Genomic DNA, 13,049 nt, shown 5'->3' with positions numbered 1-13,049 from the left:
TACTTAGTTTGAAAACTGATTAATTCTAAATATATTCTGTAGCAATTAGCTGATTTAAACCTCTCATTTCTGAAAGCAATACTGTATTATGAAAACTGTATTTAGTCTATAGACTCTATGATTATGTCACCATACTACAACCTCTGAATAAAAACATCATACAAATGAACTGTTTAAACACCTAGAAAAGTCTTCAGAAAAGAGCAGCAAACATGATAAGGGCACTAGAGGCTAAACTGTAAGATGAACAGTTAAGGGAACTAACTATATTTGGCCTAAGGAAGAAAAGAATTTGGGGAGGGGGCTGGGGACATTGTAACTATCTTGCAGTACTTCAGTGGCTGTCACAGAGAAGAGGGGATTGACATATTCTCCAAAACATCTGAGGGCAGAACAAGAAGTAATAAATGGAAGTTCATCAAGAAAAAATCCAACCTTGAAGTAAGGATAAATTTTCTTATAGTGAGAACAATTAATTAATGGAACAGTTTTCCTCCCAGACCTGTGGGTTCTGGGTAACATATGGGTAAGATTAATTAATAATACTATCATGGTTAATAGTACTCTGACATAATGATGCTAACATCTAAAATATGTCCTAGTTGTGCAAGACATTATCTTTTTTTTACCTGACAAATTCAAACAACACATTTCTCTCCCTACAGAATTTATGTGTGTTTTTTTTCTTTTTAGTGATCTTGCTATGTTGCTTTCCTGATTGCTACTGGTCATTGTTTTAGGATCTATTATGTTTTAAACTTAATTACTGGGAAAGGGAATTGTGAAACTGAGTCTGTGGACTGAAGTAGCACAAAACCCCAAGTAAATAAATGAATTCCCATGGATAACAATCATGTGTACAGCAGAGTCAAAGTGTTGAAATTCCCAATTGTTGCAGCACTTTTTCAAACAGCTGCAACCAGAGGATTTGCTGCCAGCCTTAAAGAAATTGTCTGGTTTGTAAGTTTTTATCCATATCTACAATTGGAACAATGAAAAATCTCTCCTACACCCAATCTTAGACCTTCTAACACACAATGTATAAATTCTAAGCAAATACTAGGCAGGCTGCTATTGTGTGTAATCCAAGGACTCCAAAGCAGGAACCATCTACATTCTCTTTTTTTATACCAAAACTGTTCATCTTGCATCCATAAGGAAACCCCTCGAATGAAGATTTCTTCATAAACGACATTATTATCTCTTATGAAAAAGCAACAGCCTAATTGACTGGCAAGAAAGGAAGCAGCTATGGTGTTGAAGACCTGATTTAAGACTAGTCAGTCAAGAAATAAATGCACATACAAACACATTCCCAAGTAAAGTCATACTTCCAAAGTCTCTAATTAATTCTATTTCTTTATGCAACAGAATGCCAATGTAAAACTTCCCCGAAGCCTTTTCTACCAATTATTCTACAGGTAGTCCTTGACTTACAACCACAATTGAGCATCAAAGTTTTGTTTCTAAGTGAGACAGTTGTTACGAGGATTTCCTCCCATTTTATGATCTTTTTTGCCACAGTTATTAAGAGCATCACTGCAGTTGTTTAAGTTAGTAATACAGTTTTTAATTGAATGTAACTTCCCCATTGACTTTGCTCATCAGAAGATCGCAAAAGGTGATCACACTGTCATATGAACCAGATGCCAAGCATCCAAATTTTGATCATGCTTGCAACTTGGAACAGTCACTAAATGAACTGTTGTAAATTGAGGACTACCTCTACTGAGTTAATGAAATATAGTGGCGAGGAGCATTTAACATCACTAAAATTTGCATTCCTATGTAGCAAATTCAATTGTGTAATAAAGGTCATTTAACTTTTTATTTGTCATAATAGCTACCACATTTTGTACAGGTTTTTTCCTGGAATCAGAGTACACATTTAACAACATTTTGAGTCTGGATTTGTGAGGATCACAAAGGTTCTTGAAACATTTGTTTTCCCAGATCTTATGAAACTGTAAGAACAGGAACTACTGCAATGCATTCAACATAGAGTACCCTTGAAGACCATGCAGAAGTTTCAGCTAGTGTGAAATTGACCATGCAAACAGTTTTGGATACCTCAAGGGCTGCACATATGACACCTTTGCGGCACAAGCTGCATTGGGTGCCAGTTTGCTCCCAGGTCCAATTCAAGATGTTGGTTCTCATCTTTAAAGCCCTTTAAGAGTCACTGAGAAAGTGATATGGGCAGTGTATAAATTTAATAATTTGTTCTGATTAAAATACCCAAGAACAGTTTAACTTATGGCAATGATGGAGTTAGATCATGTTTGTAAAGTTACATGTCCAAATGTATATATATATAGATACACATACACAGAGAAATGTGTCTATAATATCTTGTAATTTTATTGTTAGGTATGCTCGTACAAAACAAATCTATAACAACTACATTTCTGATATGAGCTTAAGTATTCTTGCTTATATTTCACTGATGCTCTCAAACACATAATCACCACTGATAAATGAAGTACTTCAGATGGCTGAAGTACTTCAGTGTACTAATGTGTACTAATACACAAAAATATTTTGAACATTTACAGAACTATGCAGAAAGATCAGACCCAATTAGTTCATTTCGCTGTCTGAAGAAACATTAATTAGTGGAAAGAGGTGAGAAATCTTCGAATCTTTAGTCTTCAATATTCTCCCGAATATAATTCACTGAAAGTGAATATTCAGTGATTACATAGTCAGTCATGTAAGGAAAGAAGGTAGCATAATCGTCTATTCACATTTTGGATCCTATCAATATAATTTTCTATATGTCTGTCAACCTTTTCCATTTTGGAAAATCATCACATGTGTGGACTTCATCTCCTAGAAATTGGTACCTAACATCTAAAAAATCCATAGGTCAGGGATAGCTATGGCATATGTCTTTAACACCATTATACATTTTAATAAAACTCACTACAGTATTAAGTTTCAAGAAAACTTTTCCTACAAAATGAAGAATACAGTATTCACACTCAACAAGGAAACTCAACCAGAATCAGAAATATATCAGAATAAAAATCATTGTATTATGTAAGCAAAGCATTAAGGAGGCCAATGTTCACACTTTTTATCCTATTAGATTTTTCTTCCTGGGTATAAAATAAATAAAACAAATTTCAATTACTGTCCTTTGGCTTAAAATTACAAGGGCATACCCTCTGGAATAATTAAAAATAGCACTATGAAAGATGCCAAAGAAGAGTCTTTCAGCTAAACAGCAACTGCTTAGTCTGCAACATTAATTGGCTTTCTTTTTATAATTCTTTGGCTACAATACCAAACTACAGCTAACCCAGCAAATTTTTAAAAGGTTGAGAAAAAATACTCAATTGCTCTCTTGCATTCAACTCTCCCTTTAGTTTTTCCTTTAGCTTACGGCTCATTTCTAAAGTTATGTGATTCTGTTATCTGCTGCTTGTCTAATGAAACATGTTTGTTGAACATTACTTTCAACAAATCTTTTCAAATATAGGTGAGCTCTTTATAAGTTGTGATCCTTAAAGGTAAATTTTATTTTATTTAAACACCTTTATATGGCCATCCAACTTAAACATAGGGACTCCAACCTTGTAAGGGTGGCAATACAGGCACAATTGTAATAGCCACTTGATCTGCTCCATGTCAGCCTGGGGTCTCCAGATCCACTGACAGAATATATAAGTTACTAGTTTGACTTTTGGTTTGCGTTTTATGTGCTATGGATGTCTGAAATAGAATCGGAATTTCATGTCCAGGCCTCTGGGCCTCCATTTATGGCAGCAAAGATCTTTCTTCTTTTCTTTCCATAAATATCCATTGCCCTATTAATATTTTATTGCCAAATTCAATGGAGAGGGGGAGATTTTTCAAATAAAATAATGCAAAGACATTACAACAGAATTAGAATAATTTAGGATATTTGGGACTGTTGCTAAGATTGGATAAAACCTTTTACTGCAAGCAAAAAAATCCTGGGGGAAGGGCTTTGATTTATTCTGTGGTTACTTAAAGAGGAAACTTTATGGGGAAAAAACTAGGATACCAACTCTAAACTTTATTTAAAAACCAAGTGCAAGCCTTTATTTCATAAATATAAGACACACATCTAGAGTACTATAGACTTTTTGGTTTAGTACTTAAACCATCAAGCTAAGAGTAGTTAAGCCATAAAGCTAAACTATCAAGAGAGTATGAATTCTACTCCTGCTTTAGGCAAGAGACAGCTGGGTGAGCTTAAGCCAGTCACTTTCTCTTTCTCCTAGGAAAGATGCAATGGTAAGCCACTTCTGAAAAACCTTGTCAAAACAAGGGACATGTTCAGGCAATCTCCAAGAATTGGACACAATTGAAAAGAAGGGAAAAAAACTTTTCCAATCCATATTAAAAGAAACATTAATATGATTTAATTCCTCCTCTATTAAATTACTGTGTCCTTAGATTTTTATCTATTCTATAGCTAGCAAAAATGTTTCCTTGATCCATGTATTATATATAACTAACAATAATAAAAATTATAACTGAAACATTAAAAACCCCTTGGGTCTAAAATCCTGTAACAAATAATTACTGTTAACACCACACCCATCCAGCAAGTCAGCAAACCTACCTCACTCAGTTCTCAATCTAAAAATATACTAGAGGTCCCAAACGTTCTTAAATGATATTATGTACAGTAAATGGAACACATAGTTTTATGAGTATTTGCCAGTACTCAAGCAATTTTGGTTATACCACAGCTGTACTGGAACACCAGGTTGGAACATAGTCACTCACACATCATAAACATCACTCTCAGGTGGCACTGAAAAGTCCAATACATAGATGTAACAGCCATCATACACCTAAGTACGTGTACAGCTGATACATCTGATTTAATCTGCAAAAATGTTAATACTTAACATTTCTATTAAGATGCTGCAGCGGTCATAAGTACATACTTATTTCAGGGCTGTTGTAACATTGACCAGTCACTAAATAAGTGGTTGTGAGTCAAGGACTACCTGTATAAAACTATGTATGACTAAAAGTTGATAGCTTTGTTCAACATTGCCCAGAGAAGCAATAAGATGTTTCACTGGTATAATTGCCAAGAAAAAATATAGTAGCAAAACAAAACAAATCTAGAATACATAACTTTAAGGAAAGCATGTCTTATGAATAACTGTATCAGCTGCACTCATTGTTGCATTTAACAGCAACATATGTGCTAGTTACCAAAACCTCCAGCTTCTCAAATAAAAACTTAATTTTTTTCATAATAACTTAAAATTAGAATGTTTTTCATTAGGATTAAATTGCCACACAAGCAATGTTACAAGTAGCCTGAAGAGAGGTAAAACCAATGTGTCTTATGTTCTTAATCAACTTTAAAAAAAACCTAATTATGTACAGCTGTTTAAGTATACCTCACTGTTTTAATATCATTTGTTCCATTTTGAGATATCCTTGTACATGAATTCAGGCATTAAGCTACAATTAATGATCTTACTTTGGATTCCTGCAATGTAGTTTAACAAACCAGTTAAGGAAATCATGGTTTAACTTTAGAACAATGTGTCAATCCACCTCCTGAAAAACACAGCTTTCATGAGTTAAAATACAATGTCATCAAGTATGTACCGCCAGACAGATGGCTCATAGAGCTTCACATGAAAAGACACCAAGCAGTTTAGTCTCTTTTTCTCTTGCAAAATCTTTGACTGGAAGCACTGTTATTTAAGCTATCCATATACTGTTTTTCATGTTACAATCATAAACACATTTACTTGGAAAGTAAATCCCATGCAAATCAGAACTTTTAATTTAATTTAGTTCAATCTTGATAAGTCTGACCTATTAGTGGAAAGCAATATTCTTACTTACACAAAACTATTCAAGGCAAACCTATTTATATTACCATCGCTGGGGCTTGGTTTGTATTACTTAACTTTCTTTGATCTTTTATAAATCAGGGGCACTTAACGACCAAGAAAATCTGAGTAGGCTATAAACAAAGGCACGTCTCTCAGGATCCACAAAGAATGATCACAGCCATAAACAAAATTAAGAATAAATTCTCTCCAGACATTTCACTTCGGCACAGCCAAACTCGTTTTCACAAGTCCCCATCAGCCTTATAGCCAAGAAACTGAAGAGCAGCTTCTCAGTTTCCTCTCTGTTCGATCTCCTTGCGGCAAACCGCAATTGCCTCTTTTTTTGTTTTCCCAACCTGGCAAAAACTTTTCCCGTCTTCATCTCTCCTGCGTTTAATTCAAAATCCTCTCTTCTCCCGGAGTGGGGGGGGGGAATCCTGCTACGCTCGCCTGTCTCGCTCAACAGCCGCCGAGCCAACGCTTCGGATGCTCCGCACACAACTCCGCAAAGAAAGCCAAGGAGCGCCCAACCTGCTGTCCGATGACAGCTGGCTAGAGGCGGCGGTACCAACAGCGGCGGCAGCATCCATTCCTGCCCTTGTCAATAAACGGAGGTCCCCAGTCGCACCGATTCCCGCCAGCAAACACATGGGACTCTAGTTCCCCGCAGGACAGCCTAGTGGCTCCGGCTCTCTCCCCACCACCACCCCCTCCACCCGAAAAGAAGAAAATGAGGAAGGAGGCTCGAAAGACCCAAAATGGCAAAAGCAAACTGGGAAGAAACCAGACTCCTCCACTGGGGCGCCCTTCTTCGCAGAGAAGCTGCATAGGAGCAGGCATCCCGTGCAAGAGGGCGAAGAAAGCCCGAGAGCGGCAGAAGCAGCAGCAGCGGGGATGAAGCCCACTGCTCATCCCGAAGCGACCCCGATGCATCCGCTGCGTCCGAAGCAGAAACTCAGAAGCCGAGCTGCAAACGCGGCGGCCGGTGAAGGAGGAGGTGCTCTTACTCCCGCAGCCTGTCTGAGCCCCGCTACTCTGTGCACCGTACACACGTAGCCCCTTTTCCTCTCGAGCCAGCAGCCCAGCGTCCCCTTACTTGTCCGCCCGATCCAGGAAACTCGCCGCCGCCGCCGCCACCACCACTCCCGTCGCCCCCGCTTTAGGAACTGGCGCCGTACCTGCCCCGCTTCTCGGCCGCTGCCGCTTTTCCCCACCGCGAGGGCTTTTCCCTCACTCGAAGCCTCCCGCTCCTCTCGTCATCTAAAATGGCGGCCAGGGTAACAGCCAGACATTTATTGCAAACGCATCGAAGCTCTCGGCGCTCGATTTCTCCAGTCCGGAGCGCCGAGGCTTCAGCGTCTCGAGCGGCTTTCTGCCCCGCCCCCTGAGGCTGTCCGCCAATCTAGGTCGCCCTACCCGGGTCTGGGAGGGGGAGCAAGGGAAGGGGGTGTGGCCCGAAATCCCCCCTCCCCCCCCCCGGCGAGGCAGGTGAATAGTCCTGGTTAGGCGAGTGCCCGGTGTCGTTGCTCTTTAATCTTGTTTAGACGGATTAAGCTTCCCAGATTTGCCTCGTTTTCCTGTAGGTCTTCGTACCTAAGTTAATCAAAGGAACATCAAGAGAGGCGTTTATAGCCCTCCGTTGCCCTGTCATTTCCAGCTGATACGCCGAGGAATGTCTTATTGCTTGTCCCTGCGTTGCGGTCTACATTTCTGAAACCGAAGAGTTACTACGACTAAGACTGGAAGCAATTGATTTATCAAGGGCGGCGTTAATATGAGACTCCTTCGCGTAGTGTGCTGAATTAATCCAGATGCTAGAGGGGGCGTGTTTCAAAATTCACTGAATTGCAAACTAACACACTGACTAGGTTTAGTCCTATTCGCTAAGCAGGCACGCTTCAGCTTAGTCTGTAATAGGGCAAACCCAACCTGTCACATAGAATGAGGTAGACAATTTTAATCAGCAAAATTCAAGCAATTTTGGTCATTTTCTAAGATGTGCTCATAAATCTTAGAGAAGAGTATGGTCCCTCGGCTTGTTATGTAAACGAAACCCTGATTTGATTTAGCATGTGTAAGCCTGCTAAATTGCGGCTTATTCAATACATTTTAAACCATAGTATGGTGTGATGATTGAATCCTAGCATTTTGTAATTTGCAGAGTGAGGACTATGCTACAGTACTTAGGGGCAAGATTAGTAGGCAGTGAATCCAGCTTTTCACTTCAGAAGTTCCCAAATTAGCCCAACCCACATTTTTAAAAGAATGGAGCAGCGGTCCTGAAAAAAATAATGCAGAGGGCAATTACAACTTAGCCTGCAGCATATCCAAATTTTAAAAAGAACAAAAGCAGTTTGTTGCTGTTTAGGGTGGGAAGGAAAAGGAGGGAGAAGTGTGAAGGAAAAGCATATCCAAAGGGAATAGAAAGTAGAAGAAATCAGAGGGTGAGAATTGTGATCCAATCAATGTCTATTTATCCTTAATAGCACCATTGGGAGCACAAAAGAAAAGTATCTCAACACTTCAGAAACTAAGGATCCTTCTATGCTACATTTTTCTATCTGTTTCCTTCTTAGGCTGATTTGAAACACATTTCTCTTCACTGCTACTTCTCTTCCAGCATAGAAAATATGTGGTGAACACCAGAAGTCAATAATTATGCTTTTTCCACCTGACCAAAAAGCGCAAAAAACATCAGTGTCCCATGTGCCACACATTTCTGTGGGGCCTGGGCAGAGGGAGTGGGGAGAGAGATATTTATATATACATGTGAGTACTTCTCCCCCCTCTCCCTCCCATGATTTTGCTGTGATGGAAAAAAATCTAAGCTGCCTTGTATTTGTTTTGCTGCATACAAAAGTATCTAAAATGTACTGATTTTATACTGCCAGTTTTGCAGTTGGTGGCTTCTCAATACTTAGTATGCTATAGTGCTATGCTGCTATAATAGCTAAAGTGGGGGAATAAGTCCTAAGCAAGGCACACAAGTACCAGAAGTTCTATTTCAAAAGGCAGTCAAGGGTTAACTGGACTGTTTTGGCATGTGCAATTCCTTGCAGGAGTGAAATTGACACACAATCTTCCCCCTTCTCTTTGGCAGGAGACCAGTCAATATGCAAAATGCTAGACTGCATTTTTTTCCAATGCCTCTTTTGAAAAGAAATAGATTGCTTGAGCCAAGAGATGGCCGGTGAGAGAATGGACCTCCCGCAATCTCCAGAGTTGTGTAGAGTAACTTTTCTCAGAGTTTAAAATAATGTGGCTCAGTGCCAGAAAAAACTGAATTGCTGAGCTAACCTCATCTGATTGGAGAGATCTAGTTTTGAATTGAGGCAAAATCCTTGTGTAGAATTAAACATTTTAATACAGCGCCTTGAAGATTACTTTGTTTTCTGGTCTGTATTCATTTCATCGATTACACTATTTTTTTTACCCTCATATAAAACCTGTACTATAAATACCATACATATTTGTATGATAGGACAAACCACTCTGATTGTTTAATGTGGACATACAGTCTGCTTTCCTCATCCTTTCTTGTACAGCTTCATTTTCCCTAACTATTGTCAACGGCATTCTTTGGCTGAGAATGTTGTCTCAACTTGGTTCATTTTTGCTTAAAACTATTCAGAATTTGAAATGCATAAGTTATTGTGTTTTCCAATTTCTATTTGTGGTACCTGGGAACCAGTTTGGTGTAATGGTCTAAGGCATCAGGCTAGAAAGCAAGTGACAATGAGTCTCAAGTCCTGCCTTAGCCATGAAAGCCAACTGGATAACTTTGGGGCGGTCACCCTCTTTGAATATTTTTTAACTTAAAGCAAAGATTTAGAATTCAATGTACCCATACCTATTTTGTTTTTGTCTCCCAATCTATTTTGTTTTAGTTTTGTAAATGCTGAGTATATAAGCAGTATAGTATACTGCTTATACTAAGCAGTTATATAATTTCTTAGCTATCTACCTATTGGGAATTAAAAACCTAGTTTATTGTGTTATGCTGTACCAGCTCTTTGTTTTGTATCATGGCTTGGCATATGTAAATCAGCTAATCATGGATAAGGCATTTGTACATATATTAAAAACCTTTAAAATGAAAATTAATTCACTGAATTAACTGGAATGCACATTTAAGCAGGCTCACACATGTGCGGGATCAAGCTGTACTTCAATTAAAACATATTATACTGGCATATAGTTTGTGTAAAGCAGGATATCTATGATATTGTTCCAGAACTGTATTGCTATAATAGCTATTTATAAATTGTTGAGCAGGACTACAGTACTTTGTTAATATTATGCTTTCATTAATGTTCACATACCTCTAGTTACTTCATAAGAAATAGTTTTTATAAAGACACTGCATTCTAAATTATTAAAAATCTGAAACAATTGTGGCAAACAGTGCTTAGCAAAGATCATATGAATTCAATTTTTTATTTCAGATTGCTTGATGAAGGCCTCCCAAATTTTGTAACAGGCCCATGGATCTGGGCCAACTTCCAAGGCAGTTCAAGCCTGCTGCCACATCATTTCATCTTTCCTTCTGGCTTCCAGCCATCCATGTTTTTCATCTGCAATTCTCTTAGGCCTTCAGTCCACGGTATTGACTTTGCTATTTAAATATGAGGTTTGCCTGCTTCAGTCTAGTTCAGTCATGATGGTTTTACTTTATGAATGCCTGTCTAGAATAAGTTGTATGCTCAGCTTTATCCATTAACATACATAATACACTTCCTGAGGGATTCAGTGGAATTATACCAGAGATATGTTGGTGAAATGTTTAACCTTTAGAATATTTTGCTTGTTAAAAATATTCATTACCCAGCAAAAGTTTGCATAACAGATTCTTCCAGGAAGGCTGTAGCATTTTAATCCTATTAACTGATTGCCTGTGATGCCTTATCCTGTTTTTCCATGTTCTGAAAAATACACATGGTTTACCACCCACTGGGAAAGATAAAACATTTTATTTGGTGTCTTATTGATTGGCATCTTTGAGCATTTTTTTTCATATCAATAGTGTGCATATGCTAAATTCATGTCCATTATTTATATGTACTAACCAAAGAAGAAACTTGATGGTTTATTTATCAATTTCCACAAAATACGGATTATGTATTTGACATGCAAAATTGTGACACTAAGAAACAAGCTTCCCTCTGAGCACCTGTACTGCCTGTAGGAATCCCACAGGGAATCCCAGTCTGTTGTCCAACTCTTCCAACTTAAAGAAGTATGTGTTTGTGTGCTGGATGAATCATCCAAATTGCCTAGGTTTGTTTTGTCACAATTCTATTCAGGGAGGGTGATGTAATTTTCTTCCTTGAAGGCTCATTAGGAAAGCACCTGAATAATTCTCTGGTTAATGTGTTTGTCTGTCTGTGGGGAGAGAAAGAGAATATAGAACATAAGTGTAGATCTAGAATTTTACTTAAACTGGATGTTGAAATGCTATTCCATGTTGAAATGTTATTGCCGTAATTAAGGAGAATATTCAGAATCTAAGCTTTCCCCCACATACTTATGAAGAATGTTCACAGAAGAAACACACATATTGTTAGATATTCTCCCCCCCCCCCCCCAAACACACACAGACTGAAAGAGGTTTCCACCAAGGTATTTACAGGAATAAACTCTGTTGAGAGTGATTGAGGCAAGATGTCTTGAGAGAAACTTCCTCCTGATATTCGCCTCTGGTTTTTCTCCATGCACTCACACTGTCACCAAGGATCAAGGCTTGCTTCAAGAATCATTCCCTGCTCACAAACATACTAATTCTGCCTTTCAGTTATCTTCAACTTTTCTTCATCTGCTACAATCAATCATCTATGACTAGTCACAGTCCTCAAAACACCTATCAGCCAATTATCTCTTCTTTCAATGGCCTTCCCCTAGTTTCTAAGAATGGCATTATTTCAATCCTTTAAGAAGTAACAGCTAGTACTCCCCACTAGGCAGGTTCTCATAAAAGGGATTGACTCAGTTATCTGCTGCTTGACTTGATTTATGTAGCATGGTATGCTGGTGGGCTAAAGGATGTTGATCTGATGTCTAGAAGATTTCTAGATGCAAAAACATATAACCCATCCTATTTTAATAACTAATCTGTCTGAAAGGTATCCTCTATTTGGAAGTTTATCCTATGACACCTTCCAGACAAGCTAGTTATTAAAACTTGGGCAGTATAATGGGATTCTTGTGTTGCTGTTGTTTTTTTTAAGAAATTGCCTCTTTTTCTTGCTTTCTTGTATGATGATATAAGAGAAATTGTATCGATTTATTTAAAACAGGATTTGGCAAGATGATATGGTATTAATATTCTGACAAAGCTTGTAGTATTTAATATTATATTCTGATAATACCTGCTCAACTTGTACATTACTCTATGCCAAAGCATTAACATGTCTATCCAACTTCTATAGAATCAAGATCGTTTAAGGATACAATACTTACCTAGCCATTTGGTTGTTTTGAAATATTTATGGATATCTAGAATGTATATGTGAATACATTGAAAATAATGGCTTACTTTAAAATACTCAATTTAGCAAATAAACAGGAGCTGGTGATGAAGCTTAAGCAACTGCGTATGGGACATGCTATTGTCATCCTGTCCATAATGGGGTTTCATTGATCTTAGTTTAGGCATGGTGGATTAACCAAATAATAATTAAACAAACCAAATCAATAGTTAGTGTGATAGTTGGGAATATACTAAAACCTTTGCATGGAAGCATTTCCTAAACCAATGCTGGCGAACCTATGGTATATGTGCCACAGGTGGCAGGCATAGCCCTCTCTGTGGGCACACGAGCTGTCACCCCAGCTCAGCTCCACCATGCATGCGGATGCACCTGCCAGCCAGCCAGCTGGTTTTTGGGCCTCTGCTGCACATGCACTGGGAGCAGGGTGCATGAGGGAGATCTGCTTGCATGTGGGGGGGAAACGGAGTTGCACCTACATACACAGGGGGGCAGTGGTAACATGGGAGTCACATGTGCATGTGCAGGGGGTGGGGTTCACTACTGAAATTTTGGCAGAAGAACTTTAGCGATTTTGGTGGGATTGAGCAAATTAAAGATGGAATGAAAAATGCTTCACCGTTGAAGTTGTTCTCATCCCCACCAGATTTTTTAAAAGTTATCTCCATCCTCCTGATTGTACTGCAACATTAAAGGGATCTTATTCCTTTTAGATAATCAG

At 38.4% G+C, this 13,049-nt stretch overlaps 1 protein-coding gene across 3 annotated transcripts in view; it reads right to left on the bottom strand.

Moving 5' to 3' along the window:
- Positions 1 to 13,049, bottom strand: part of RAF1 (Raf-1 proto-oncogene, serine/threonine kinase) — a 95,746-nt gene that overhangs the window by 48,623 nt on the left and 34,074 nt on the right. Inside the window, exon 1 of one of the 3 annotated variants that reach the window (XM_087709104.1) lies at positions 7,022 to 7,171. The exons of 1 other annotated variant lie outside the window; for it this stretch is intronic. The gene's annotated coding sequence lies outside the window, so the exon portion shown is untranslated. Of the gene's footprint in view, positions 1 to 7,021; positions 7,172 to 13,049 lie in introns of those variants that run through there. One more of the 3 variants, XM_087709103.1, reaches the window with a different exon arrangement.

This window comes from Thamnophis sirtalis, unplaced genomic scaffold, assembly GCF_051295495.1.
Source record: "Thamnophis sirtalis isolate CommonGarterSnake01/CBP01778 unplaced genomic scaffold, rThaSir2_p1.2 scaffold_3, whole genome shotgun sequence".
NCBI classification, from domain to species: Eukaryota; Metazoa; Chordata; class Lepidosauria; order Squamata; family Natricidae; genus Thamnophis; species Thamnophis sirtalis.
This window is presented reverse-complemented; position numbering and strand designations above follow the sequence as displayed.